Here is a 7,863-nt window from a genome sequence, read left to right on the forward strand (position 1 = left end):
CAACAATGTAGACATGGTACTTATATAGTAGAAATATCATTTCTACCATGTCACTACTTCATGTCTGCTTTAGTTTACCCATTTTCCTAGTAAGTATCACCTTACCATATCATCAGTGTATCATAGGTAACAACTTCAAAGCAGTTGTTATACTGGAACCGCAAGCTCAAATATGCAGTTTTAGATGGGAGTGATGTTTTGGCACATGGGAGCGTATGCTCCCTTTATTTTGAAATACATGTTAGACACATTTTAAAATGTCAAAAATTGAAACAAAAGTTTCGCACGTACATCTTCATGTGCTACGCGCTCACAAAGTCGTTTCATGAAAAATCGACATGTCATGTGGCGTGTGTAAAAAAGACAAAATTCGGTGATGAAACAAAGACTTGTCACAAGATAAATTTTCTCTTTTTTTCTTAGACTACAAAAAATATCATTTTTTCGTGAAACTTAACGAATACACATATATTATGGAGATGTACATGTAAATTTTTTTGTCAAATTTTTTTAACACTTGAAAATATGTTTTTGTGGTAGAGGGATCATACGCACCCGGGAGCCGAATTGAGTTTCTGGTTTTAGATACCATACCATGTTTCTTTAGAACAAGCTTCTACAATCCATAGCTAGCAGTTAGTGGAAGCATCACTGGAAAGAAGATAAAACAAATGATCAAATAAGAATCAGGTATCCTGGACAGGCTTCTCTAACCATTGCCACAAACCAAAGGCACAAAATGGCTAATATGGGGACATATACAATCTTGCAGCTTGAAGGTGCACCCAATGCCAACACAATCACAGGCTCTTGCCAACTCCTCTGGATAAGAGCATCGGCATCAAACTGCTCAGCGGCCGCATCCCACAGTGCCATGATCGTGGTGTACCTGGAAACACAAACGCATTTCCAACGATTCTCTGTTGACATGGCTTGCGAAACATAAGGAAGGAACAGTTCAGCGCAACCATGATGTAAATTGAGAGCGAAAACCAAAGAACATGCAATGGGCGGAAGAAACAAAAAGAACCGACCACGAGCGGGAAGAACATGAGGGGCACTGCACTGATGAAAACCAGATGCATCCAAATGGGGACAAAGAAGCAGCAGTGGGAGGACGAACCAGCACAAACGACACCGACTGCACGGACGGAATCAACGACGGGGCCAACAACACAAATGGCAAAAACTAAGTGAGTAATTCCTTAATGATCACCAATATTTCTACATTCACAACACAACAAAAATGATTCTCATAAGATGTCGACTTTACCTTAGAGATCATACCAATTACAATGAGACGTCAAATAATGGGATCATATATACTTCATAGCATACATATGCCAATTTCATAAAAAAGAAGCATCTTTTGTTTCCAGGCAGTTTTGATTGAATCGCGTCAAAGAAATTGAAATGAGTTGGGTGCATCCTCAAAACCCCATGCATTTGAGGTGATTAGAAGTAACTTGTATTATCCAGATGTGCAAAAAAGAACTACAAACTTGCGCATTCATGACCGTGTTAAAAATGCCTTAACCATTTATGACTTACAAAGTTTTTTGAAGAAAAAAAAACCCGAACCAAAGAACAACAAAAGGGCAGCAAAACAATAGATCATTAAAAGCAGATGATGCCTATGGATTAAAATTGGGTAGAAATTTAAAATAAAAACTTGCGTCTAAAACTACATTCACTATTACTCAACAGAAGTAACATAACTCACTTGTGGTAAATATAAGTGTAATAATTTAGTGAATGCTGCAGTGAACTTAGATATAATATTTGAAGCCAACTATTAAAGAGAACTGCCAATGTCTATACTGGCTTTGCCATAATTTAATTGGTCGTGATATTTCAAAACACATCCTGGCACGACAAGTGAGTGATGTTTTTAGAAAAGTCGACCAAGACCAATCATATTGGTTGTGGCAACAATTTGCCCACTGATATTCACGTGACAAATAACCTCTCAATCTTAGATCAATTCAATAGCTGAACTCTAATCAATCACAAACAATAGATAAAAAAAGTACCTTGAATACGCTAGTGCTGCTCACGGAGGAGGGCAGAAAAAGTGTACACTTTACTCAATTCCTTTTTGTATTGTGTCAGCATGCACTATCTAAATTGTTGTTTCCCTCCTTTTCACTTCTGGTTGCACCTCCACACTTGAGCTCACTTATGGTCAGGGTGTAAGCAAGTTAATCATCATGTGCCACAGTTTGATTAATAGCACTAAACCAAAACTAAAATGAATAATTTGGAGGCATACAATTATATAGAAAGCATGTGAGCGAAAATACATCCTGAGGTACTTGACATTTTTTAAAAAATAGTACGAAAACTGCTATCTATGCGACAAAAATGTGCAGCAAAATAAAGGTATGTGAGTGAGCACCTATTACAGTTATATTTTCAGAATATTGTTTGCATGCAATTAATTGGATCAGGTAACAAAATATTTTTCAACCATGGTATATAGAATTGGATTTGGCTTTCATCAATTTAGATCCAGTGTAACTTACTCTTCAAATATTCTAGCAGAGAAAATAAATAAATAAACCTAAGACGAAAAGGCAAAGGAGGCAGAACCGCAGAAGGAGCGAACCTGGTCGATGCCGGCTAACTTGGTGAGAATCACACAGCCAAATCTCAGTCAAAGCACCCGCCCAATAGCCGCCACAACTAGGAAAATTTACAGGCGAAGCCAGCCGTGGAGGGTCACCTCACCACCCACGGATCAGCATCAGTAAACAACAAGCAATAGCAGCATCAGCAAACAGTGAGCAATAGCAGCATTAACAAGCAAACAGGAAGCAGACTCGCATCAGCAAGCAACATCAGTAGCAAGCATCATCAAAGCTGCAGCTCTCTCTCCTCGCTCTGGCTGCACCCCTCCAATTTCTATGTCTCTCCCGATCCTCTCATCCCCTCCCCTAGCGGTAGCTCTCCATCACCGCTGGCCCTTCTTACCTGCACATCCTGCGCCAGCCTCCTCTCCATCTCCCTCCCCGAATTTTTGCCAAAAGAGACCACCTGCCCCAATTTATTGACAGAAATGACCACCTCTGAGGCAAATTGACAAAAAGGACCACGTCGTGCGTGGCGACAGGCCCCCAGCCGACACGTGGAGCTTGCCGCCGGTGGCAGCGGCGGCAGGGGCCCACCGCCGATGGGCGTGGCGGCACGTTGGCTGCGGCCGTGCGCCGTTAGCCGCCGTTTGCGCTGGTGGGCCATGCCGCCGATGCATGGGGCGGCATGTCTACGTGGAGCATGGCGCTGCACGAGCTGGAGGCAGGGCCCGGCCGGTCATGTCGCGCCGGAGACACGGCGACACGCTGATTCCCGAGACTGACGGCGTTGATTCTGAGGCTGATTTCCCGCTCGAATATTTCTGTGCATGCAGGCACGGCGGTGACTTTTAGCTGATTGATTCGATTTCGAGGTTGAGTGAGCTGATTTCCCTGACTGCGTTGAGTGCGAGGCTGACTGAAGTTTGCTACATTTTTATTCAGATGCTGTAAGAGATGCGAGTTCTGTACACGCTATACATGCATTCAACCTCTTCTATTTAAATCGCTCACACTCTCACTCTCAGCTCTCACATTCTATACGCGTACTCACTCTGTCACTCTCAGCTTGCTCACACTGTGACTCTTACTCTCAGCTCGCTCACACTCTCTCTCAGCTCTCTCAAGTATTATGTGTACGGTGCAGGAGCTGATTTAGGTGCAGAGAAGATAAATCAAGGTAAGACTTTTAACAAGCAGATACGTTATATTTTATTTATGTAGTTAGAACGTAATTAGTTATGTAATGTAATTAGTTCGTGTCATTAGTGCATGTGCTCCGGTTGCATGCCTAGACAGGGTTAAGAAAATGTTGTAATTAGATAAAGTAATGGTGTAGATTAGGAGTAAATAGCTAATTGAATGTGCCGTTTAGAATTTATGTTTTATGTATGCAACATGCGAAATATTAGACTATGTGCGTAGAAATATATCTCGTATGAATGATCGACTTCTAATTAGAGTAAGTAACGGTGAATATTAGTAGTAAATAATGATCTCTTCTAATTAAACTAAGTAATGGTGCATATTAGAACTAAGTGGACTAAGTAATGGTGAACATTAGTAGTAAATAATGATCTGTTCAAGATCCATGTTAAAGTAGACATATAATAGTACAATGCTGACAATATGAATGTACAGAGAGTAGCACGGGCTGAAGTTGAGGTATTAAAATCCGTCCGTACTTATTTTAATTTTAGTTTGTAGTTGGTAGTATTAAAATTTGTCGCGTATTTAAAAATAGTATCGTCTTATGTTTGGTGTTAAATTTATTATGGAATGAGTGAGCGATAGGCTTCTAATAGAATTATTATGGAATGCTGTTAAAAATATTAAAGATGGTGTTGCGTTACGATTATTTAAAATTGTTAATCACATGTTAAATATTGTTGTGTTGTAATCTAATATTATTTTAAAAATATGGTTGTGCGGTAGGTACGATGGAAACTGTGTTAGTGTTTTATGGAGACGTCGTACGCGACGAATTTTCTGGTCTCGATGTGTCGCGCTGCGACTCGATGAAAGTTCTAGTGACAGACATGGTCAATAGAGAATTTTTGGATGTTAGAAGATGCATCCGAGCACAGTTTGGGTGTGAGATGCGTGTGAAGAAGATGACCGTTGAGGCTCTCATCGTCGTAGGAGGGAATGATGGGACACCTGCCCGTTGGGGTTTGCGGCAGGTAAAGAGTGATAGAAATTGGGGTACGTACATGAGGTTTGCAAGCACATCTGGTGCTGCTATGTACGGAGAGCCCATGGTGTATGTTCAGTTTATATCAGGTGATGATGGTGCCGGAAGCAGTACTGGCGTTGGTGAAGAGGAGATGGCCGTCATCACAGGACCGAGCACCGTTCAATCGGAGCATTTGACCTGACTGCAGCAGGCATGATAGGCCAATCAGAGCAAGCGGCACTGACTGTAGGCCATAGCACCGGCCCATCGGAGCAGATGGTCGCCCAGTTTGCTGCCGAGCCAGGATACTGTTCCGCGTTCGTTGATATTAGAGAGTGTGTGGAGGGACTGCCGGTGGCATTGGACGATGATGCTCGTTCTTCTTCGTCTGAATCCTCCTCGGACGAAGAAGGTGTCGGTCCTTCCCGGAAGGCGGTTGCGGCACCAATGGACCCTGAGTTCTTAAAAACAATGACCATCAGCAATGAATTCCACTCTGTTCCAGGCCTAGGGGAGGCGAGTTTGCAGGTTGGGCAAACTTTCCCAGACAAGGACTCGGCTGACCAAGCAATGAAGAGGTATGCGTTGGCCATATCTCGGCAACACAGAGTGAAGCAGTCTGATCGAAGGCAGCTGAAAGTCATATGCGTAAAATAGAATGAGGGTTGCAGGGGGAGAGTTATCGCTCGGGTGAGCCCTGGGGTATGTCAGCCATGGCATATCTCAAAAATAGAACCCCAGCTCTTGCCTATTGCCTATGCACTTGTCGAGAGTGAAAACAAAGATAGCTGATTATGGTTCCTCAGCTGCTTGAAGATGAGAGTCGTGATATATCGGCCCGATGTTTGCATCATATCAGATCGCAACACAGGCCTTTTGAGCGCTCTCGAAATAATCAAGAATTCATCGGACCCTAACTAGGGGTGGCCCGACCTGGAGACAAGGTGGTGCATGAGGCACTTGGCAGCCAATTTTTACTCAAAGTTCAAGAACAAGGACTGGTTCAAGCTATTTAAGAGGATGTGCATGCAGAAGACTGAGGCAAAGATGAATGCTATTTGGGCTGGAATCAACAAAGAAATCGAGAGTGATGCCTTGCCGCCGAGAGAAGACCGGGGGGGGGGGGGCGGAGGACTGAAATAAATTTGAGTACATGGATTAATCAGAACTGCCCCGATTTAAGTAAGTGGGCGCAAGCTCACGACTCAGGGGCTCGGTATGGCATAATGACCAGCAACATGTCAGAGGTTTACAATGGCGTGCTGAAAGGTGTACGAGCCCTCCCTATCACAGCCCTGATTACTGAAACTTGGAATCGGACTCTGTCATACTTTGCAGACAGAGTGCTCCCTATCATAGCCCTGATTACTGAAACTTGGAACCGGACTCAGTCATACTTTGCAGACAGAGTGCAGGTCGCAAACACACGGTATGTGATGAACAAGCAATGGTCCAAAAAGATGCAACGACATTTGGATGAGAAAGCTGAAAAATCCAAAAGTTATGGGTTTCGTCAAATTGATGCACTTAATAATAAGTGGGAAATCCACGTACGAGCCAAGTATGTGAAAGGCCACCATAGAGGATCGAGAAAGCAAGCTTTTCAACTCGGCTCCAACATGTGTGAATGCAGTTGCAACAAGCCCAATCTTTTAGGATACCCATGTAGTCATGTCCTTAGGGCGGCTGCAGCGCAGAACATCAGCGTGGAGAACTACATATCTCCCTACTTCAACATCCAGAACCTACTCGGAACTTGGAACGGTGAGTTCTGGACCTGGGGACTCAACGGACACTATAGGTACGAGTTTCCAGAATGAACTACCAAATGGGTTCCGGACCCGACATTGAAGAGATCCGCGAGGGGACGACGCCAATCTCGTCGTCATAGGAATGACATGGATCATAGCCAGGCAGGAGAACCTCGCCGTTGTCGCCTTTGCAGATGCCCTGGTCATGCGCGAAGGGAATGCCCTTACCGCACCAACAATAACCCTACATGATGTAATTTTTGTTTTCAAATATTTGTATGTTTGGTGTGCTGTAATAAAGAGACATGTATTAATGTTATTGTATGATTATCGTATCGCCGAATGCATACATATTTAAATTAATTTTTTACGAATGTCTGATTAATGTATTAATGTATGATTATACCATCGATGGATTGATACGTCTCCGACGTATCGATAATTTCTTATGTTCCATGCCACATTATTGATGATATCTACATGTTTTATACACTTTATATGTCGTATTTATGCATTTTCCGGCACTAACCTATTAACGAGATGCCGAAGAGCCGATTGCTTGTTTTCTCGCTGTTTTTGGTTTCAGAAATCCTACAAAGGAAATATTCTCGGAATTGGACGAAATCAACGCCCGTGGTCCTATTTTTGCACGAAGCTTCCGGAAGACCGAGGGGACAGGAAGTGGGGCCACGAGGCGCCGCCACAGCGAGGGCGGCGCGGCCCGAGTCTAGGCCGCGCGGCCCCGGCGTGTGGGGCCCTCGTGTGCCCCCCGCGTTGCCCTTCCGCCTACTTAAAGCCTTCGTCGCGAAACCCCCGACACCGAGAGCCACGATACGGGAAACCTTCCAGAGACGCCGCCACCGCCAATCCCATCTCGGGGGATTCTGGAGATCACCTCCGGCACCCTGCCGGAGAGGGGATTCATCTCCCGGAGGACTCTTCACCGCCATGGTCGCCTCCGGAGTGATGAGTGAGTAGTTCACCCCTGGACTATGGGTCCATAGCAGTAGCTAGATGGTTTTCTTCTCCTCATGTGCTTCATTGTCGAATCTTGTGAGCTGCCTAACATGATCAAGATCATCTATCTGTAATTCTATATGTTGTGTTTGTCGGGATCCGATGGATAGAGAATACTATGTTATGTTGATTATCAATCTATTACCTATGTGTTGTTTATGATCTTGCATGCTCTCCGTTATTAGTAGAGGCTCTGCCCAAGTTTTTACTCTTAACTCCAAGAGGGAGTATTTATGCTCGATAGTGGGTTCATGCCTCCATTAAATGCGGGACGAGTGACGTGAAAGTTCTAAGGTTGTGGATGTCTTGTTGCCACTAGGGATAAAACATTGATGCTATGTCCGAGGAT

The sequence above is a fragment of the Lolium rigidum genome, chromosome 5 (genome assembly GCF_022539505.1).
Source record: "Lolium rigidum isolate FL_2022 chromosome 5, APGP_CSIRO_Lrig_0.1, whole genome shotgun sequence".
Taxonomy (NCBI): domain Eukaryota; kingdom Viridiplantae; phylum Streptophyta; class Magnoliopsida; order Poales; family Poaceae; genus Lolium; species Lolium rigidum.